This window comes from Eubalaena glacialis, chromosome 3 (assembly GCF_028564815.1).
Source record: "Eubalaena glacialis isolate mEubGla1 chromosome 3, mEubGla1.1.hap2.+ XY, whole genome shotgun sequence".
Classification (NCBI taxonomy): Eukaryota; Metazoa; Chordata; class Mammalia; order Artiodactyla; family Balaenidae; genus Eubalaena; species Eubalaena glacialis.
The window spans coordinates 115,943,351-115,966,756 of record NC_083718.1 but is presented as its reverse complement, the minus strand read 5'-3'; the positions used below and the strand labels follow the sequence as shown (position 1 = coordinate 115,966,756).

The window sequence follows — 23,406 nt, the reverse complement described above, 5'->3', positions numbered from 1 at the left end:
TCTATTGTTCATGTTAACATTTAGCCAATAACAAAGTACAAATTGGGAAATGGTCTGCAGTGTTACACAGCTTGCACAAATGAATCCCCTTCCTACACACACGCACGCACGCACGCACACACACGCAGAGGCTTTCTCTTTAACTTAGTTCTTTTCTAGTATTTCTCTATTATGGGACATTTTCCTTTCTGTTTAGTTCTAAGTTCTTTTCTTTATGAATTATTTGTACCTGGAAAATTCTGTACGAAGCAGAAACTTTATAATTACATCTGTAATTTCTGCTCTAACCAGAGAGAGAGTTAGAGTTAGGTGCTAGCTGTGGTCTCAGGCATATCCCAAACACTGCCTGAAGCGGGCCTCACATGGGATAATTTATGACAGCTGGTACTCAACCTCAGGGTAGGGTGATCAGGAGGGAGTGGGGGATGAACCTGGGCTGAACCAGAAACTGCAGGTCCTGTCGAAAAGGGGCCTGTTGAGCCGATCTATTCAGCAGCCAACTGTTGCCATATGGGAATGTGGGCCAGTCTTGACAGATCTTCTGATTTTTTCACTGTAAGCCAGAAATCTGGATTACTTAAAAATCTCCTGATTTTAAAAGATTGGCTAACACGACGTTTTAAAAAGAACTTCCTGCAGACCAAACAAAATAGCTTTGTGGGCTGGATACAGCCTGTGAGCTTAGGCCCTTAGAGATAGATAGCCCTTTAGTGGCCAGGTAAATGGAAGCATATGATTCAAATAAAAGCATAATACACTTTTAAAAAGTTGAAACAAAGCAAAACTTGATGTCATCGTTTTATGTACCCCCCCCCACACACACACAGAAAGCAGAACAAAACAAACCAAAATCCCCATACTTGTAACAATTTCTGCCCTTTAAATTTGGTTTGTTACATCCAGAGTGGTTACATTTGAAGGGGTTGTCCTGCCTGAGGAGTGACAGATGCAGAGAGAAATACATGGAGTATGGGAACGCAGCAGGTAGGAGAAGATGGGGGGTTGGGAGGCAGGTGGGCCCCGTGGTAGAGAACAAAAGGTCAGAGCCGCTTGTGGGGCCAGAGGGATCATCCACCCCAGAAAATAAGCGAAGAGGAAGACTCTGTTATATCTAAACATTGATTTGGGGGTTATAGGGAGGAGAGGGAGATGAAAGAGGAGTCCTTACATGAGAAGGGAACACTGTGATCTGATAAATATTCAGAAATAGCGCAGAAGCTCTGGGTGGGCAGAGGGCTGTTGTTTTGCCCTTCCTAGTGTGCACGTTAACTTGTGTGGTGGCTTCTTCAAAAGGAGAATTGGAGTGAAAAGGAAAAGAGGATTTAGGTCAGGAGAATATAGAGTGAGGAAAGGAAGAGGCGACGACAGGACAGCTGGCGTCACAAAGTAAACCAGGGAAGCTGAAAACGTTTCCATGGTACAGACCAGCACTCTTCCCCCACCCCCCAAACCACGGCGTTGTCTGAGGGGGTGAGCACGATAGCCCCACCGCTCCTGGATGGCTCTGGACTCCAGCTTGTTTGGCTTGAGGGGGGCTGGTGTGCTCAGTGCCACTGATGTAGCCCCCAAGGGCCCTTCGTGTGAAGTTGGTGGCAGCAGGGCTGCATCTGCCCCGCCAGGCATGCTGCTTGGAGGTCAGTGCAGGCTGAGTTTTAGCCCCTCTTCCCGGCTGGGTGCCCCCGGGCAGGCCGTGACCCCAGACCTGTGTTGTGACCCTTCCTTCTAGTGCTCCTGTCTTTAGTTTTATCTGCTGTTCTGGGGAAAATCCTTCCATTGTTTAAATCTAATCTGTTGTACATACGCCCTCTCCGAAGGAGAGGAGAGGTGATACTCTAGCAGCTCTGTTACTAGCTGAGTCTAGACTTTTAGCCTGAGAGGGGATTTTTAAAACCATTTTTCTCTTAATCATCCCAAGGATAGCACATTGTTCTTGGAATTCCAGCATTTTCTGGGAAATAAACCTTTTGATTCATCAGCAGGTTTTATCCTAGTCCTTAGGATTGTCATCCCTGTGTGACCTGAACCATGTCTTTCTCAGCTGGTATAGCTTTAAATTTTTAACGCTTTGGTTGCTTTCAGAATATAAAGCAAATTTTACAGATGTTCCCCTATGTTAGTTAGTTCAATGCTATAAGTTCTTTGTTTTGTTTTGTTTTTATTTAGTTTCTCAGCGTGGAAGCCCCTTTGTAGTATGGAGAGAATGGGTACAGATTTACTTGCACTGTTGCTGGGAAGGAGGAAGATTCTTCGAATTCCACTGTTTGTTCTTCCAGGGACTCTAGCCCACAGATGGAAATCCTGGAAGATCCTATCAGGAAGTGAAACTTGTAAATAATCTTTGTGCTGGTTTGGGGCATTATGGATTAACAAATTGTGCAAGAAGTCTTCTTTAACCTTCTTCTAAAATACACTTGAAAAAGAACACAATCGTAGAGAATAATCTATTCTGGAAATAATAATAGGAAACACTTACGTAGTACTTACACGTGCCTGGCACTGCTTGGAGCACTTTATATATATTAGCTCATGTGTTCCTCACAACAGCCCATTTTGTAGCAGAGAACAACAAGGCCCAGTTCCCCTGTCTGGCTGCACTTCCCCATCTCTGTGAGCAGCCAAGGGACTCAAGGCCACAGAGCTGGAAGCGACAGAGCTGTGATTGGAACCTAGGCAGTCATGGCTTCAGAATCTGTGCTTCTGAGGACTGCATTATGGCCTCTTGTACTCTTCTCACAACAAGGATCGCAAATAGGCTTTACAAACTTCTTTTGCTTTCCATATCACCTCAGCTTTAAACTCAGGATCAGGGTTTGATTTTTAAAAAAAGAAAATTATACTCCTTCCCTAATACCTCCTCCCCAAACCAAATGAACAAACAGAATTGTCAGGAGACAGTTTCCATCTAGGCACAGAAACTAAAGGGTCTTCCTGGAACACTGTCCTAAGATACTGGACTGATCATTCTAAGGGCTGCAGGTGGGGCCTCCTTGCTGTGACAGCCCTCACTCTTGGCACCAGATTTGTTTTTAAGAGGACAGAAACTATTTTACCTGTACAACTAGTGGATTTGGTGAGCTTCTGAGAAAGTTTTAAAAATTGCTTTTCACACTTAATTAAGGACAGTGGGAAGGGCCAAGGACTTGGAGCTTAGATGACTTGAGTTTAGTCCTGGCACTCTTCTTCGCTACTGACTGTGTGGCCTTGGACTTCTCGACTTGGGTTTCATCCGCTGTAATTGGTGGAGGGGGTGGAGTGATAACGGCAATAGGATTGGTTTGGTGAGGATAAGGAGCTATTACATAGGACGATATTTTATTAACAACAATGGCCGTGTGTGTTAGGCAGCTGGGGACCAGCGTGTGCTCTGCGAGCCTCGGGAGTCTTTCCTGTGGGTGGGTGGTGGCTGGATGCTTGGGAGTTGGTGGGAAGGTTTGCGTTGATCTGAGCTTCTTTCCTTTCCTGTTCTCTCCTTACCTGTGGTACAGTGTGGATGATAATGTGGGTGTCCACTCAGTTTCTGGCCCAAACTCCTTTTCCTTGGTTCTCCCTCCTGCTTCGGGCTCGCCTCCAGTTTGCCTACAAAGTGCTGTTTGTTGTGAGGGTGAAGCGGGCAATTCTCTGGGCAGTGCAGTTACTGTAGTTCAAAGCAGAAAGCCAAGCTGGAGGACGAGGGACAGACAAGGCTTGTTCGTTAGAATTTTGTACATTGATTTTTGAAGGAAAGAAAAGGGATTAAGAGATGACTTCTCCATAGAAATATTATGAAATGCCCTTCATAACAGAACAAAATTGGGCAAGGAGAAAGGGCTTTAAGAAATCACTGCTTATTACTTTGAAAGCAAATGCTTTTGTTTGGTTGTTTTGTTTTGTTTTTGAGAGGAGGCAAATACTTTTGGAACTCTTACTATGTCTGCAATGCATTCTGGTAGGATAGGAAACAAAAATTGATAAATGATATTTACAACAGCTGTCATTTTGGTGCATTTTAGGTGGTCCGCATTGGGCCAAACACTTTTCCTGTTTTATCCTCAAATTAGTCATGAAGGTAGGAATCATTTTTTGTGTGTCCCATTTCAAAGATTATAAAATTGAGGCTCATAGTATTTAAATAACCTACCAAGGGTTACAGTGCTAGTAAGTAACTGGAAGAGCTAAACTTTGAACCTAGGTCTGTCTCTCATTCACAGTATGAAAAATGAGTGTGTCACATGCCCCTGCTTTCAGGGGGAGACCACCACGTACACAGTTTGGTATAATTCAGCTCAGCACGCAGTGTATGCTGTAATTCCTGCATGAGCTAATTTTTTTGAACATTTGTTCAGAGGAAGGAGAGACTGATTTTGATTGGAAAGATCAGAGAAGGTTTCACAGAGAAAAATAACTTGAGCAGCGCTGAGGGAACATTGGGGCAGCAAGTGCCGAAGACATAAAAGAAGCGTGTGATGTGTTCGGGGAATGGTGCTGTGACAGAGTGAGGGATGTGGGAGGGAAGGAGGGCAGAAAAGTAGTTTGGGACAGATCACAGAGGGTCTCGAGTGTCCTGCTAAGGAATTTAGACTTCATTCCATTGCCTTTGAAGGTTATTCCATTAAACGTTCTTGAGAAGGGAAATCATTTATTCTAGTCTCTGATGTGACTGATTCTGGTGGCAGTGTCTAGAAAGGAGTAGAATGTGTGCAGCAAAGGTTCCCCAACCAGACTGCAACATAGGGGTCACCTGGGAGTTCTTAAACATACAGATTCTGGGAGCACACCATGCCCACCAGCAACACCCACCCACCCCCTGCCCCAGACATTCTGTTTAAAAGCCTGCGGGTGATTCTGAGTGCAGTCAGATGCATTCTGAGGCTAATTGTGAGTTTGCCATTGTGTGGATGATTTATAAACCACAGGAGGGGGCCAGTAATCAAACCTTGGGGAAGATCTGTCTATTTAGGTTTTATCGTTTGCTTATTATTCCGTATAGATATTAAATAATCTCAAAGCATCATCATTTTCACATAAATTTTCCCATTCATATCTACAGTAGAATGCAGTATGGCTCTAAACTTTATGCCTTTGTGCTAAGTCCCCTACCCTGCCCCACCCCCTTTTTTTGTTTGTTTATTTTGGAGGAAATGGAACATGTAGCATTTCCTTCCTGACTGTCCCTTCATGGACAATCTCTCATCAGCTGTGGAGTCCACTGCCTGGGGCATGGTGGCTACAGAGCTAATAGTTCAGCTCTTCAGTCTCTTAGGAGTTGAATGATATGATGCTCACTTGCACATTTCCTGGGACCTAGCCTGAAGTTAGGCCATTTTTTTTCCCCCAAATGTTGCAGACCTCTCCTACTTCCGTTTCTTGAGTTCTGAATCAACTACTGACTTTTAAAGTATAAATTTTGCTGGGAGAGCAAACAGTTCTACCAAGGGAGAAGCAATTTCTCAACATTAAAAAAAATTAGAAATTATAATTTATGCTTAAAAAAATAATGTTAGTCCAAGTTTTTGCTCTCTTCTCTCTTCCTTCTCCGTTGTTCTTTATCCTGCCGTATGTTTACAAACCATTCTCATGACCTTCTGCCTGAGCAGCATATTTGTAGTGGGGCCAGATTATACATACACCACTGACTTTTTCATCTGACCTCTAAATTCAGCCTTTGAGCCCCTTCATTTCTTTGAGTTTTGCTAACAGAGTCTTCTTGTTGAAAGGAATATTATTTCCCATGGAACTTTACTGATGGTGTGTGGAATAATAGGATCATGCTTTTTGAAGTTCAGACCGAAGGTCCTAAAATCTTAAACATATCCAGTTTGCTATTGCTTACTTTACTTTTAGTTCAGTCTTGGCATTTCAGGTCTAGAGGTGGTTACTACCCAATGGGCATCCTCAGCCCCTCCCGGAAAATTAAAGGGAGCACATAAATGAAACCAAACTACTTCTTTTTCCTCACCTCTCTGTTAATTTAACTAAGTCAATTGGCTTGCCCTCATTTGCCCTTTTCACCCCTCCCAAATTAATGTTATGTGCCAATTTGATTGTAACAGTGTGAATAATTTCTAAGTTACTTTTCAATACAGATTGAATACTGTTCCTTGCGGTTCTTTTCTTCATCACACTGGTAGATGTATCCAGTGTTTTTCTATCCAGCCTGCTTAACTCCTGTGTGGTTCTTGTAGCCACATAAGTTTCAGTTGATTTGGCCATCCTGATTGTATGGGACACTGTATCAAATGCTTCATCAAGATCAAAGCATGTGGAGTTCAGTGTATTCCCTTCCTTTGCTAATTCAATTGTGCTGGAGGCAGGCAGTCCTGGAGCCTTGCAGTCCAGGATTCTGGTCAAGGTAAGGAAGCAGCCCTTCTTCCTGATTTGGCCGTTCTGCAAATATCTTTTCCTTTCTTTTAAATATTCAGCAACATGTAGCAGGCACTGCATTCCTGACCCTGTACAATACAACCAGTGGTTACATTCTTGCTATAGAAAGGAAAACCTCAGCCTTTCACTTCTCTCCTTCTGCCTTAGCATGGGACTCTTCCCCGTGAACTTTCATGCTGGAGAAAGCAAGCCCAAGCCAGTGGTGCCCCATTGGTAGTAAAATGTGTTGGTTAAAAGTAGATTCTGTGGCCAGCCAGGCTGCCCAATTTCTGGTATTTGCTAGTAGTATTACTTTAGGCAAATTACTTAATAGCTCTGTGTCTGTTTCCTGGTCTGTAATATGGAAGTAATGGTAGTTCTTGCTTCATAGAGTTGTCCGGAATAATTGAGTCAATACATGTAAAGTGGTTGGAATTTGTTTAGCTAGGTTTAGTTTAAAAATTGATGAATAATCTTTCAGAAGTTTATAATAACGTTTCTGGATTTTCCAGGCACTTTGTTTTTCTTTCATGCTATTTGCCTTAGTCACTGCACTGCAGACAAAGGAAAGGAGATGAAGATCAAACAGTCCAACTTTGCCACCTTAAATTATTTGTAAATTGCTTTTCTTCTTGAAGACTCCATTATAATAGGTAGTTGAGAATTGATACACTCAGTAGACAATATGACTTATTCCCTATCTACTCTTATATTGCTACTTCCCAGTGTGTAATTGTACAGATATTCATATATTTTAAAAATCTTTTTAAGAACATTATTTTCTTAGTAATAAACATTATATTTATTGGACCTGTTAAATCATTTTAAGTTGTTGGATTTTTTTTTTATAAATATATATATATATATTTTTTTTTTAATTAATTAATTAATTTATTTATGGCTGTGTTGTGTCTTCGTTTCTGTGCGAGGGCTTTCTCCAGTTGCGGCGAGCGGGGGCCACTCTTCATCGCGGTGCGCGGGCCTCTCCCTATCGCGGCCTCTCTTGTTGCGGAGCACAGGCTCCAGACGCGCAGGCTCAGTAGTTGTGGCTCACGGGCCTAGCTGCTCCGCGGCATGTGGGATCCTCCCAGACCAGGGCCCGAACCCGTGTCCCCTGCATTAGCAGGCAGACTCCCAACCGCTGCGCCACCAGGGAAGCCCAAGTTGTTGGATTTTTAATGTATTATTTTTAAACGGATGCCCAAAGAGAATTTTTAAATTTTTTTTTTTAATAAGGAGGCAGAAGTACCCACTACAGACAATGAATAGACAAAACATGCCTTCCAAAGAAAAATGTCTTATAGGACAGTGTTTAGTCTACACAATACACATCATGATCAACAGTCAGTAAATAACCCAAGGCTGTTCATGTTAGCAGTCTGTGCCAGGAACTGTTTGAATACTCTTAACTTATGTACAAGTATTTGCATTTAGTCAAGCCTATATGGTTTCATGCTAATCTTTCATATTTATGCTCACTGAATCACAGTACATCAGCCATTATGGCTCACTTTACATGTATATTTGCATATTAACTGAAGAATGAGAGGGGAAACTTGGAAAAAATGTATTAAGATTTTGTCCATTGGGACTTCCCTGGTGGTGCAGTGGTTAAGAATCTGCCTGCCAATCCAGGGGACACAGGTTTGAGCCCTGGTCCAGGGAGATCCCACATGCCGTGGAGCAACTATAAGTCCATGTGCCACAACTACTGAGCCTGCGCTCTAGAGCCCGCGAGCCACAACTGAGCCGGGGCACCACAACTGCTGAAGCCCACGCGCCCTAGAGCCCGTACTCCACAACAAGAGAAGCCATCGCAATGAGAAGCCCGCGCACCACAAGGAAGAGTAGCCCCTGCTCACCGCAACTAGAGAAAAGCCCGCGCGCAGCAACAAAGACCCAACGCAGACCAAAAAAAAAAAAAAGATTTTGTCCATCACAGTTTGATCGACCTGTGGATCTGTCATTATTATTTTATTAAATACTTTTCAGCTGCAACCTAAGATCATGTTTAACCTAATTTATATTGACATATTGCTAAAAATCAGTTGGCCCGTTGCAAAATACGTGTTTATAGTTTACTCTTTCAAACAACTTGGGAAGTTGATGAAGTCACATGATATAGTTGAGAGAGATTCTTCTGAGTAAAAGATGTGTAGCACAGAATAATAAATCCACAGCCAAAATGCACCTACTCATTTCTTCTCAATTCAGAGGAAGAACAGACCCAGGGTGAATTTTAGCTCCATTACCTACTGCTTTGAGAAAAACACCTATGAGCTCCACTTCTTCTAGCACAGTGGTAATGAGTCCTCCTTGCAAAGGCAGTTCTGAGAATCCAGTGAGGCAGGGCATGTGTGGGTCCTATGTAAATGTTACTAATTCTGCTCAAGATGTGTGTGCTTTGAAGCACTGAGCTGAGGGACATACCAGCTCACGCCTGTAGCCACCCAAGCCTGTGTTTCTGACGTGTAGCTGGGTCTTCCAAGTAATGCTGCAGGTGTTCTGAGTAGTGCTTTCCTTCTCAACTTGCTTGAAACCAGGAGACTCTGCCTAGGAGGGAGCCTAAACCATCTTGCAGGCAGACTTTTTAATTAATTAATTAATTTATTTATGGCTGTGTTGGGTCTTCGTCTCTGTGCGAGGGCTTTCTCTAGTTGTGGCAAGCGGGGGCCACTCTTCATCGCAGTGCGCGGGCCTCTCACTATCGCGGCCTCTCTTGTTGCGGAGCACAGGCTCCAGACGCGCAAGCTCAGTAATTGTGGCTCACGGGCCCAGCTGCTCCGCGGCATTGTGGGATCTTCCCAGGCCAGGGCTCGAACCCGTGTCCCCTGCATTGGCAGGCAGATTCTCAACCACTGCGCCACCAGGGAAGCCCCGGACTTTTTTAAAAAGGTGATTTGCATCCCCTTGCTACATTTTTGCCATGGGAAGTGACACTCTGGCTCCTTGAAAATGGCTAATAATCGTCCGTGGGTAAATGCCAATCAAGCCAGCCAGTTGGCTCTGAAGACATTTTCCTTGAAAACCACGGCCCAGGTTTTGCAGAGGCCGGGAGATGAGTGTGAGTGCCAGAGACCTCCTTCACAGAAAAGCCTGTTGCATGTGCTACCCTAGAAGTGAAGACAGAGACAGGGATGCCGCTGTGAAGGCTGCTATTACAGAGAACAGTCTCTTAGGTAACCAGATGGCTTGTCATTTTTCTTTTTTTGTTTGCAGAAAATCCAGCTGTAATAATGGCCAAGAATCCTCACTCAGAGAAATCGTGTGGCAGACATTTTTAATCACCAAAGTAAGGTCTTTCTCTTTTAAGATGAAGAAAGATAAGGAGCATCGTTTTGGGATATGAGTTTATCATCTCCTCCTCCACACCCATTAGTCCGCAGGAAAGCTATCTTTCGTCACTTAATTTGGAGACACTAAAATGGCTTTCACACTGTTGCTGTCTTGGTCCACGGACCGTGGTACTTAGGGAGTGGAGACTTGCAAAATTAACCTCCAGTATTCTTCCAAAATCAGTTTTATTTTTTGTGGCGTCATTTGTGCCTACCTGGGAGCATTTTTTTCTCTTTTTATGAGGTTGTTATTTTAATATTTTTTTCTGCCTAACAGTGGCAAGGAAGAAACACTTTCCGTGAAATACAGAAGGGGCAGGAGAATAGCTGAGCTGTGAGAAAGTACGATATGATGCTTTGGTCTTGTGATTGTTAGGATACATACTTGTCAGGAATGGATGCAATCTTAGGATGTTGTATTATCCAAACTATGAACTTTGGGATCCAGACAGCTTAATTTAAGCATGTTTCCTTTGCTTTGTCTCAAGAATTTCATTTTTCTTTAGAGGTTTTCCTTTTAGGCTCTTGGATTTATGAGTAACAGAAATGAAGGCAGGGATACCAAAAGGTATTTTAAAATAGAATTGTATCCAAAACATGGTAATTATTGACTTTTTTTTTTTTTTAATGAGAGAGAATTGAGAGAAGTTTTGAGTTAAATGCCCTCCTTCCTACCTCCCTCCCACCAGGTACTTTGTGGGAAAGCAATGGCAGTGCTTTGGGAAGAAGCATTAAGTTTGTGAAAAGAAATGAAGAGTGGACAGGTCCAGGGTAAGCAAGGGACTGAGAGAAGGAAAATGTTGGCAGCAGAGGCAGACCTGGACCCTAAAAGCATGCTAAGATCCCTCAGGAGGTTTCTAGCAATAAGCCCGCATGCCACTGTGCGAACCTGAAGGATGGGAGTGCACCTGCTCGTGCCCAGCCCCTGCCCAGCCCATACCGGCACACTTGAACTGTCCTTGCCCTTCACCTGCACGCCCTACAGCTCCAGAGTCTGTGCTGCTGAGTGAGGTGGTGGGGAAGGGCGAGTGAGACACAGTTCATCAGGAGACAAGACAAAAGCACTCACTTTCTCCCTCACTCTCCGCTCAAGTGTCTGGGGTCTCATCATTGCCAAGATTCTTAATCACCTTTTAATACGTGCTCTGTTTCTTGGCTTGTCAGGAGGCTAATAGCAGCATGCTATTGACAGGTGAGTGTGAACTAAGTGCCAAAGCAGAAGGAAATGGAAAGTGAGAGAATTTCAAGTTTCACTAAGAGTGGAGTCCATGCATGTTTTGTTTTGTGTGGTGTGGTTTTTGTTTGTGTGTTTGTTTGTTTGCCTTCTTCTTAAAAGGGCCCAGTTGGAAGAGTATTCAGGGAACAAATATTAGTCAGCAGATTAGGTTCTGAACTGGATAGACTTTGTACCTTGGTATATGAGTGGTTATCCTAGAACCTTTTGAACTTTTGCCACCGAGTAATTCTGAAAAGGCTGACAGAGCCAGTGGTAGATAATGGGAAAGAGCACGGTGTCCTCTGCTCAAGTAATCAAGGTACATATTATTCAGGTGGGTAAGGAGCCTAGCTAGTTCAACAGATAGCATGGAATTGCAGGCTCATTTGGAGATGAAGGAATGGATCACAGATGGTCGATGGGCTTGATTTTTCTCTGAGAATTCACTATTGTTTTGAGAATAAGCAGAGCTTAGAGGAAATGGCCCAGATTTTACACTTAGGAAAGAACTCTTATTCAATTCTCCATTTGACCACTTTCTAGCTAAGACATCAGGACAGTTACTTAACTTCTCTGACCCTGCTTCCTCAATTGGGAATATGAGAATAGGACTTTTGCAGATCTGTTGGGAAATATTAAGACTAAAGGGAGATTAAAATGAGATGCTAACGCTTAGCAGGAGCTTAATGTCCATCAGTTTCTTTCAGTCAAAATTTAACTTTTTATGTAGAATAATCATCCTTTATATTCTATTCTCCATGTTGAGCTTTGAAACAGGAATAACTTTTATTTAAGCTGTCACCTTGATGATAAAAGGAGCTGTTTATCAGAGACAGTGCTGTAGGTGCCTTGCAACCTGATAGATTCGTGTGCAAGGGCAGGCAGGGTACCGGTGAAGCTGTCCACACCTGGAAGCCCAGAAACTGGGCACTGAACGCATAAGCGGACTCCTAGAGCTGGTACACTCTGCCTATGGCAGATTCTTAAACCACCTGTTTACTATCTTTTAAACACTACCCCGAAGTTCGCCCAAGTCAGAGGGTGACAAAATGGACATAAACGCAGAACTTTGGAACTGCTCTGTGATTCATACGTCCAGAGAAATACTTAATTGTTTTCTGGAAGAATGCACTATATGATGATCTTTTGTGTGGAATTGGTATGTGTAAATGTTAGGGCACTGTACGGGTAAGGATCCCAGTAGACAGCCTAGGAACCCGGAATACTTTTTTTTTTTTTTTTTTTTTGGCAGTTCGTGGCTGCTGCATGCACGCTCCCCCTTTTGAGTCAGCCAGGCGCAAGAGAAGTAATTTCCCATCCAGAAGCTCTTTCGGCAGCTGAGCTGTAGTGGATATACTGGGATGTGGCTAAGTTTAAAATTGTGCGTAAATCCAGCTTCCTCTCCCCTGGAAAGGCTCAGCTTGTCTTTATACCTTCCCCTCCGGCCGATTTTTTTTTTTTTTTCCGGGGGCGGAGAGGAGAGGAAAGGAGGAACACTGAGGCAGGCGTACAGCTTGTAGTTGACTTAGGTCCGCGCGGGGAGGGGGAACCCAGGCGGGGGCTGGAAACGGAAGGGCTGCCAGTGCGCCGCAGGCGAGGCCGCCGGCAGGGGGAGGCCGGGCCGCGGGCAGCCACCTCGCGGGCCGCCGGGGTGGCGGGTCGCTCTCCGGGAGAGCGCCGGGTGCCGCGGACCGTGCGAGGCGGGCGGCGGTGGTTATGCAACCCGCAGCCCCCTCGTCCGCCCTCTCCGCCGGCCTGCGTCCCTCCCTCCGCTTGGCCGGCACTCGGATCTCTCTCGGTCTTTCTCTCCCCTGTGTGTTTCAAACAGGAAGTGCACGGCTGTCTGTAACGTGCCGCCGGGTCCCAGGATGGAAGAGTGAAGTCTTCACGTCGCGCCGGTTCCAGCTCGCGGAGCCCGCCGGAAGCCAGTCCCCGGAGAGGAGAGCGCCCTGAGGGAGCAGGGTGGCCGCCTGGTCCAGGTGCGGGGCTGGGTTGCGAGCCCGCGGGCCGGGCGCTGGGCTGTCACTCAGTCACTCAGCGGATCTGCAGCTCCCGCGCTGCAGCCTCACTCGCCGTGCCTCTTCTAGGTTGCGCTCCCCTGGCTGCTTTCTCTCCCGGAGGATCTCTCCAAACTCTGTGGCTCTGCTACCCGGGTGCGTTGGACCCCGGTGATAAGGCGCGTGGCGGCACGCGGCGCCTGCGGGACCTGCCCGCTTCCTCATCCACCCTAGGCGGGAGCTTTCCAGGCTGGGCTGCTTGTGCCCGGGAGGCTTCCCGAGTCGTCAGCTGCCCTCTCCACCCTCGCCTCTCCTCCTCCTGCCGCCTGAAGCAGCGGCTCTTTGTTCTTCACTTTGTTCGCCAGGCCAGGGGTTATCTACAGAAATGGGTGGCTTGGGTGTTAGAGTGATGTGAGTGGGAGGGGTGGGGACCTGGGGGAGAAAGAGGATGAGTTGAGGGTGATGTGTAAGGTGGAAAGGGGAGCAAGAGCCTTGGTGTCCGGGCTAAGAAATCTCACCAGGTCTTCAGCCAGTGAAACAGAGGAGTCCAGGCTCTTTGCTTTCCATTTTGGAAGAGCCAGGCTGTCAGGAACTGAGGGAATTCGTGATGCAGACACACACTGGAAAGGTAGTGACCAGGAATGAGGGGCAGCTAGTTCTGAGATGTTTAGTCTGGTGTCTGGCTTGTTAACTCCAGTTGTGGATTCTTAGCCAGCCTCTCTTGCTGAGACAGAGGTACTTTTAAAGGTAGAAGCCTGACATCTTTATTCATTAAATGCCATTTTTCATCGGAGTAAAATTGAGAAAGACTTTTCTCAAATTCACTGGGTAGGTTACAGTTTCACATTGCTTGTCTTACGCCATCTCAGAAGTGCATAGGTGGAGAACAAAATGCTAGAGGAAAGGTTGGTTTTATGCACAGAGTTTTTGCTTCTTCATATCCCTGGCAGCTCCTCTCTCTGCGGACTAAATCAGACGGACTTTTCCCCCAGTGAAAGCCCGGTCTTGTTTACCCGCCTTTACTTGTCTACCTGGTTGAACTCCAGTCTTGCGGAGGGACACTAAAGGAGGTGTGATGGTTGAGAGGAGGTGAGAGGCAGTTTGATGGGAAGATTGTAGCCTCAAATTAAATATTTGAATGAAGTTAAAGCCAGTAGCATCTTCTTTCTTTTGGAAGAAGGGATCCATGCAAATGACTAGAGGGGAGGAAAGTGAGATTCTGCAAAGAAGGGCCTCTTTCTGTAGCAGGTAGGGAAAGTGCAAAATCACAGTACTATGTGCACTTAGCCCCTTCACCTTATTGGGTGGTCAAGCTTTCTCGGGAAGCAGGGTTGGTTGTAGAATTTAAATTCATGATGTCCTATGCTGACTATACCACTCTAATGCTGATGTTTTTTGTAGTGAAGTATTATTTACTACATAATTAATTTTGCTTTGAAAGGAAAATCTTTTGTAGTTACTCAGCCTGGTACATTTGTACCTTCCCCTCCCTCCCTTTCTTTTTCTTATTAGCAGCATGGATGTAATTTAAATTATAAGATCCCATTATTCCAATAGTCCTTCAGAACTTTAATCTCTTTTAAAATGCAGGTGCTTTGAGCATTGTGATATCAGTAATTGGCATAATTGTGTTAGAATTAAGTAGCCAAGATACACTATGAGCGCTGAGCAATTAATTTTATCTTTTTCTAGATAGATGTGGACTTCTCAAATTTGAATTTAATTGTGAGAAGTCTGTGTTTATGCCTCTTCTTGCCAAATACATCATGAGGTTAAAAGTGAAAACAAGTCATTAAGAGAGACTCTTGAAAGACCTGTACAACCATAGTATTTGCCTCTATTTTTATACCCAGGTATACTCCTGGCCCTCTGATTCATTAATTTACCTGAGGACTTTCCTCAGCATCTGTCATTCTGTTTCAGGATAAAATAGAACAGCCTTTGTGACCTCCCAAACTTGTCCCCTATTTAGGAACAGGATTTATTCCCACCCTAGTGGAATTTGATAATAATTAATTAATAACCCAGGAATAATAATAAATGGCCTTTAGATCCTCATTTTCTGTTTGTTTACAGAGCACATTTTCTATATCTCCTGTATAATTTATTACTCTGTTTAACAGTCTGAAATAGGATTCATTTATTCTGTTTGATGGAGCGAGGAAACTGAGGCTGATAAAATGTGACTTGTCAGTGGTCATACTAGTAAATGGACCTGCTGGGACTTGAACAAGAGTCTTATGCTTTATAGTGCTTGGCTCTCTTATAATCTGGAAAGTGGCCGCTTAAGGAAGAGATGGCAACGCTGATTCAGATGGTCTTTTGCCTTTCTAAAAGAGAGCTGATAAACACTGACTCGAGATTAACTTCACCTAAATCTCCAGATCTTTTCCCATTCCTCTCTACCCAGAGCTTAGGGGGTTTTATTGTTGTTGTTGTTTTTTCCATGTTTGAAATTTACACTTCCTCTGTGTTAGTGACTAGATTTAGCTGTGTTTGCATCATTGTGATTTGTTTTCTGCTGCCAACATTCTAATGGCATATTTTAATTTACAAATATCTTATGTCAGGTCTTAGTGAACAGTATCTTTTTGAAAGGTCAGATTAGCATATTTTAACTTCTTAGAGTAAAAAACAACATTTCTGGTTTACCCCTAGGACATAGTTTACATCCCAGAAAAGAAATAATAAATTAAAAAATTAATAAATGATGTATATAGCTCTCTTCATACTCCACTACCCTACATACTGTATGACCACTGTACATAGCCCCCCAACTTCCCCACCCCAGTTCAGGATAACTTACTGAAAAGCTTATATTATAAAAGACATGGGCAAATCCGTATACACTTTATATATTAAATATTTTTGTAATACTCCCCAGATGGAAATAAGTTTATTTTTCTTATTTTTGCAACATTTAATGTTGAGGCTCTCTTTAGCTAGGATTTTTATGTTACACCAAGAAGAATATAAATTAAAATTTAGAGTATATTTTCAGTGGGATATGCTAGATAAAATATTTATTTTGTCTTCAACAATTGAAGTATCGGTAGTGATCTATAACTTCCCCTTTGTAGAATTGTGTCAAAGCATCAGGAGAAAGGGGAGAAGGTGGGGGGGAGGGAGGGGGAGGAAAAGGAGATAAACTGAGTGATCTTTTATAAGTAAGGAATGGAATGATATATGCATATTTTCTTAATACACAATGCACTGCCACTTCTGTCTGTTTTGAACAGTTGCAGTGGCTTGTGAACTAAGAATGAAAGGGTAACTAGCTTTGATGTTAAATGCCAAGGAAAAGTTTATGGCCAAGAGAGGACTAGGAGTGGAGATAAATGTGCATTAGGATTTTCATTTTTTCAAAACCCTCTCTCTTTTCCTTCATGTCTATTATAAAATAAAAACTATCTTCAATTGGAAATTGTGAACTTTAAAACAGTGGTTCTCAACCCTTACAAAAACCAGGAAACTTTTATTTACTACTAAAAGATTTCAAAGATTTTGACTTGTTCAGAGTTTTACTTCTCATTTCTGATGATTGGTAATATTTAGTGACAAAGTCACTATTTAATGTTACTGAACTGGATATACATTATAAAGAATCACCACAGCATCTTCCCGTTTTTGTAAAATAGTAGTACATGTATGAGTGGGACAGGGGTTCAGTCTACCGACTTCTGCCAGGATCCTGAAGTCCACAGGTTGGGACTCAGGACTGAAGTAAAACAACTGCTCCAGGCTGAAAATGCAGAAATGGTGATGTACAGTATGTTAGCCGTCAGGTTATAAAGATTCCCAAGTGGAATTTTTCCTCTTTGTTGTACATTAAATAGGTGACGTGTAAAGTCCTGACTTTGGATCTGATCTTGTTTCTGGGTTAATTGTTTTCATGGTCAGCTTTGAGGTCCTGTAGTTACTCAGTCACGGGTAACTGGAGTTCTTCTAAGAGCATTCTCTCGACATTCTCCCTACGGTGGTTCCTTAATGTTTGTCGAGTCAGGACTCCGACACCAGTCCCAGGGTCACCACTGTCATAACTGTCACCATCTGCAGCCTTATATTCATTTCGCAGAAGCTAAAAGAGGCTTCCCAATCTTAACCTTTACAGTTTTCAATAAGTATATAGAAGGAGAGAGATTATTTACCCTGTTCTGTAGTGGAAAAAGCTGACATATAGGTTCATATTGAATCTGTCTCTCTGATTTCCATGCCCATTGCTGAGGTTTTGGTGTTCTGTTTAAGGCAGATTAGGCAGGGCACCAAAATCTGTTAGGGTTAGTGCATGATGCTCTTTTTTCTGGTTAAAAAAAAAAAAAATCACTTTCTATTTATTGAATGCTTTATATGGATTATCTGTAGTCTTCCTGGTGTTGTGCAGGGTGGGTAATATCCCTGTTTTATAGGTAAAGAAACTGAGGCAAGTGGAGACTGTAATTTATCCAGGTCACATGGACAAGCTGAGGCCTGGCCTCGGATCCAGGTTTGTCAGTCCCCAGGCTAAAACATTTCTGTCATCACATCTGCTTCTTTCTCTGTCCTTAACCTCACCTGTGAAGAGAAATGAGAACATTTTGTTTAGTCTTACCTACCTTTTCAGCAAAGGTTCAGTTAAAATCATACAGAACATGCAGACTTTAGGGATAGGGACATGAAAGGGTCAATATTTTTATAAGTATTTTTGGCTTCCATGCAGTATGTATGCTCTTTTTCCCCCCAAGGAATGTATACTTATATTCGTGAGTGTATTGAATCTGTTGGTAAGAATTTCTTGAGGCAGTATTGTCCACAAGCAATATTGCTGGATCTTAGGACATAGCATACTAATTTTACTAGGAACTACACAGATTGTTGTCAGTTTTATATCTCCACCAATTCTACACGATGATTTCTTTTTTTATTAACAAATTTCCTGATTTTTGCTATCCATTAGATGTTCATTGTGCCTCATGGTTGAATTTTGCCTTGTTTTGATTATAAGTGAGGTTGAGCATCTCTTCATGTACTTAATTTCCCTTCTCTGTGAATTGGGTCTCTTCCCCTTTTCTTGTAAGAAGTTCCTTGAAAGAATTCTTGTGGAGTTCCTTGTATATTCTGGAAGTTAATGCCTTGTTAGCTGTGGATATGGTGGATACTTTCTCCCAGTATGTCACTTGTCTGATAAGTTTGTCTGTGGTGCCTTTCAGTAACAATAACAACAAAATCTTTAATTTTAATGTAGTTGAACCCACCAGTTTTTAACATTATTGTGGTCTGTGCATTTTGAGTCATTTAAGAAACCCTTCCCTAGTCTAGGCTCATATTATAGTCTCTCTTCACTTTCTTAGCTTTATAGGTTTACTCTTGGGTGTTTAAACGATTCGAAGTTTAAGATATGAGGTGTAAATTCATTGTTATTTTTTAGAAACTGTTCATCTTGTGAGCCAGTTTCTTCAACACTATTTACTAAATAATCCACTCTTTCTCCACAGATTTTTGGTGCCACCTCTAGCATATAAGTGTACATTTATACAGATCTCCTTCTGAGATCTCTGTTTTATTCAGATGGCTTATTTGTGTGTTCCTGGGTCGTTGATTCACTTTTTTAAATTACTAGGGCTTTGAAATATGCCTTATCTTGTTACCCGTACACTTATATGACTTGATATTATTATCATGATTGAAATAAATTTAAAAGTTCAAAACTATTTGAGATTATTTTGGGTGGCTGTCTTGCCCTTATTTGTATGTGCTAGCCCTTTACATCTGCAAATGTATCTTTGAGAAATGTGTTTACTCCTTCGGGAATATTATTTATTTAGTAGCATAATTTAACGTAACCCTAACATTCCTGACATTACACTTTCTTCTCGATTTTATTATTATTTCTTTTTTTTAGCAGTCACAGCTCCCTTTCATGCTTGGTCATCTATGTAGGGCAGTGGGTGTCTCACTTCAAAGTCCTCTCTTCTTCAGTGATCTGCACGTGCTCATAGATCTGGGATATGCATTCCTGATACGGCTTTTGAATGAATGTTTTATGAGGTGTGATGCCGTAATATATGGCTGAATACTCTTGAAAGCCTGTTAATTATAGATGTCTGTTTATTATTGGGAAAACACTGCCAGTTTCAGCTCGGGTTTTCTCCAAGTTTACTTTGCTTCACTCTGTTCCCAGCTCACGGGGGTCTCTTTCTCTCTCCAGTCTCCAGTGTATGTCACACTAAATGCTAGGTTGCTTTATTTGATAAGCAGGCATTTACATGTCTTTTTTGTGTGTGTGTGTGTGTGTGTGTGTCAATTCTTTTTTTTTTTTTTAACATCTTTATTGGAGTATAATTGCTTTACAATGGTGTGTTAGTTTCTGCTTTATAACAAAGTGAATCAGTTATACATATACATATGTTCCCATATCTCTTCCCTCTTGCATCTCCCTCCCTCCCACCCTCCCTCTCCCACCCTCCCTCTCCCACCCCTCTAGGTGGTCACAAAGCACCGAGCTGATCTCCCTGTGCTATGCGGCTGCTTCCCACTAGCTATCTATTTTACGTTTGGTAGTGTATATATGTCCATGCCACTCTCTCACTTTGTCACAGCTTACCCTTCCCCCTCCCCATATCCTCAAGTCCATTCTCTAGTAGGTCTGTGTCTTTATTCCCGTCTTACCACTAGGTTCTTCATGACCTTTTTTTTTTTTTTTCCCCCTTAGGTTCCGTATATATGTGTTAGCATACTGTATTTGTTTTTCTCTTTCTGACTTACTTTACTCTGTATGACAGACTCTAACTCCATCCACCTCACTACAAATAACTCAATTTCGTTTCTTTTTATGGCTGAGTAATATTCCATTGTATATATGTGCCACATCTTCTTTATCCATTCATCTGATGATGGACACTTAGGTTGCTTCCATGTCCTGGCTATTGTAAATAGAGTTGCAATGAACATTTTGGTGCATGACTCTTTTTGAATGATGGTTTTCTCAGGGTATATGCCCAGTAGTGGGATTGCTGGGTCATATGGTAGTTCTATTGTTAGTTTTTTAAGGAACCTCCATACTGTTCTCCATAGTGGCTGTATCAATTTACATTCCCACCAACAGTGCAGGAGGGTTCCCTTTTCTCCACACCCTCTCCAGCATTTATTGTTTCTAGATTTTTTGATGATGGCCATTCTAACCGGTGTGAGATGATATCGCATTGTAGTTTTGATTTGCATTTCTCTAATGATTAATGATGTTGAGCATTCTTTCATGTGTTTGTTGGCAATCTGTACATGTCTTTTTTGTCTGCCGTTCTTAAGGTGCTTTATGGATATAGTAGAGGGACGCAGTCCACCTACTGAAAGGTACGAAGCTTGCATAAAGTCTGATAAAATGATAATGTAGAATGTTCTACAGTCCAAAACCTGCTTATAAGACCAATGTCCTTGGGCTGTTGGAATTGTTCTCCTATTGTGCTTTAAACAGGAGGTATTCACCTGCATTTAATGACAACAGCCCCAGCCTCTGACCTGACCGACCTCACATCCTCAGAAGAGGACTTCATCAGTGTGGACATTTTCCATTTCTCATTCAGGTTCCTCTGTGATCACTTCACCAGCTGTCAGGTCCACCTGTCTTCCCAGCTCCTCTCTTCTTCAATTATTCTAATGTAATTGACAGCTATGCTACTTCATTCATTCAACAGACATTTGCTGAGTTCCAGACTGTTAAATCTTAGTTCCCTTATTTCTCCTCCTCCTATCTGCTGTACACCAGTCATTGTGCTAAATTCTTTTTTTTTTAATTTTTATTTATTTATTTATTTATTTTTGGCTGTATTGGGTCTTCGTTTCTGTGCGAGGGCTTTCTCTAGTTGCAGCGAGCGGGGGCCACTCTTCATCGCGGTGCGCGGGCCTCTCACTGTCGCGGCCTCTCTTGTTGCGGAGCACAGGCTCCAGACGCGCAGGCTCAGTAGTTGTGGCTCACGGGCCTAGCCGCTCCGCGGCATGTGGGATCTTCCCAGACCAGGGCTCGAACCCGTGTCCCCTGCATTGGCAGGCAGATTCTCAACCACTGCGCCACCAGGGAAGCCCCATTGTGCTAAATTCTGAAGATACAATGTGAGTATGACACAGTGCCTGACCTTAGAAGATAGACACACAAATCATTAACTGGAACTTAGAATGTGGAACACTTTACAGCAATACCTTGTAATAAATAATAATAGAGAGTGGGGCACAAAGGAGGGAGTGCTTTGTTCTTTCTTGTTTGTGAGGAAAGAATTCATGCTGGAGGTGATTTTAGTGCTAAATATTGGAGGGATAGGATTATTTATCAGGCTGAACAGGAAAAAAAAAAAAAAAAGGAAGAAGAAACAGCCCAGGTTCAGAGCCCGGTAAGGAGCACCAAGTATGTGGGACTGGAGCAGAGGGGTCGTGGTGCAGAGGCGAGGAGAGCAGGAGGTGCATCTTGGTTCAGATTCTCGGTCCAGTCCTGTCTAGCATCGTACATTGCTATTTCTGGAAGTGTGGACTTTTTCCTGGCAGCATTGTGGAATCATCAAAGGTCAAATAAATGCTTAAGTCACTGTCTTAAGGTATGTGAAAAGAAAGCAGGGAGAAGCCCAGTGGCTGTTGAAATAATCCAGGTAGAAATTATGAGGACCAGACCTAAGGTGATGATGGCAGGAAAGGAAAGGAGAGGATGGATTTGAGAATCACTTAGGAGAAAGAATTGTTTGCTGATTTGGTGGAAAGTGGGAGGGAAGTAAGAGGGAAGAAGAAGAAAGGTGACTCTTGATGTTTCTCGTTGGGAAGATTCACTGTCTGAGGGTGTCATTCATCGGGATGGAAAACAGCAGAGGAGCAAGTTTGGAGAGAGAATAGTGAGTTCAGTTTAAAGTAAAGTTGGGGTGCCTGTGGGCACTCAGCTGATCTTGAGAGACCCAGACCCAAGAGAGAAGTCAGGGCTGGAGACGTGTATTGCGGAGAGAGTGGAACTGGTGGTTCCAGCCGTGCAGACAGTTGAAATTCCCAGTGATGGCCCAAGGACCGAAGACAACAGACAGAAGAAGGGGAGAGAGAAAGAGGACCAGGGAAATCCACAAATACAGGTGATAGTAATATTAAGCACCAGGGTTTTTGGTGTTGTTTCCGTATGTTATGTCAGAGAATTTTTACAATACCCCCTGAAATAATTATTGTTACTGTCCTTTACAGATAAACTATCTAAAGCTCAGGTAAGCAACTTGCCAAATCGCCCAAGTGTTACATAGGGAAAACTGTCAGGTGTGTCCAAGGCCACAGGAAGTTCAGGTAAAGATTGAAAATGGGACATGAATTTGGTGATTAGGTATTTAGTTGGTAGAGAGTTCTAAAGTCTAAATCTAGGTTGTCATGGGTGAACAGAGTAGGAGTTGAGAAGCAGGGGCACTGAGTGGAGTGTGTGTGTGTGTGTGTGTGTGTACACGCATTTGTCCATCGAGGAATATTTTTTGTGTATCATGGTAACTAGAGCTTATATTTTAGTTGAGAGTAGTGGAGAGGAAGTGACTGAAGGTAGAAGAGAATAACTAAGGGAGTAAGATTCCAGAAAAGATAGGGTGGCCAGGGTCTGGAGTGCAGGCTTGTCTCGGGAGGGAATAGGGACGTTCATTCCTTTGAGACAGGAGAGGAGGAGGGAAAGACACGTGCGACTGTGGATGAGTACGCAAGTGGAGGCTGCGAGGAAGTTGAGAAAGTTCCTTCCTGACGGCTTGGGTTTTCTCCATGAGGTAGGAGCAAATGAAATCTGCCGAGAGCGAGGGGACCTTGAGAAGACAGTTGAAAGTGAGTTCACAGTTAACTTGGGAAAAGGAGCTCACTGATTTAGGATAAGTAATAGTCCTGTATCATTGAGGGCCCAGCTGGGGTTTTGTCAGTGGGGATTAGATGCTGGTGGTGGTGTTTTTTTGTTTGTTTGTTTTTCTGGTTGATAGAGGAAGATGAATACCATGAATGACCTTTTAAACTAAAACACACAGCCCTTGCCTGAAACGTTAAGTTTAGATGATCATTTAAGGAAGCTTCAGGATGTTGGGTCCAGGAGGGGTGTGGAGGGAAATAAGACAGAGGGAACAAAAACTGAGCTTAGGGAACTTGTGTTCTAGTCTTAGTTCTTCCAGTAACAGAGAATGGGGAGTCAGCTAATCTCTCTGAGCCTCAGTTTCCTCATCTTTCACTGGAGGAAGTTACTCTTCATGTCCCCCAAGTCTCTTGTAACTCTTAGGACTTCTGTGAGACTTGTACCTCATTGGACAAAAATGAATGGACAAAAGAATAAGAGTCGTTAGATTCCTGTCATTTATCATTCATGAGTCCTGATAACAGCTCTAACGCCAGTGAGTATTGACAACGTGAGACTAGGACAGCCGTCAGGTGACCATGTCCAGGTCTCTGCCACTGGGCTGCACCTGGCAATGGGAGAGAGGTAGCAAGTCAGGAAAGGGGGAACAGAGAGCGTGGGGCTATAATGGGAGTTGGGCAAGGGGCAGACAGGGTGGGTTTGCTGTGTGCCAAG

General features: G+C 43.2%; 1 protein-coding gene across 8 annotated transcripts in view; it reads left to right on the top strand.

Annotated features, from left to right (window-relative positions):
* LRRC8D (leucine rich repeat containing 8 VRAC subunit D) overlaps positions 1 to 23,406 on the top strand; it is a 110,327-nt gene that overhangs the window by 9,145 nt on the left and 77,776 nt on the right. For 3 of the 8 annotated variants that reach the window (XM_061183914.1, XM_061183913.1, XM_061183912.1), the window contains exon 2: positions 12,719 to 12,869. The exons of 2 other annotated variants lie outside the window; for them this stretch is intronic. The gene's annotated coding sequence lies outside the window, so the exon portion shown is untranslated. 3 more of the 8 variants (XR_009700384.1, XM_061183915.1, XM_061183920.1) reach the window with 3 other exon arrangements.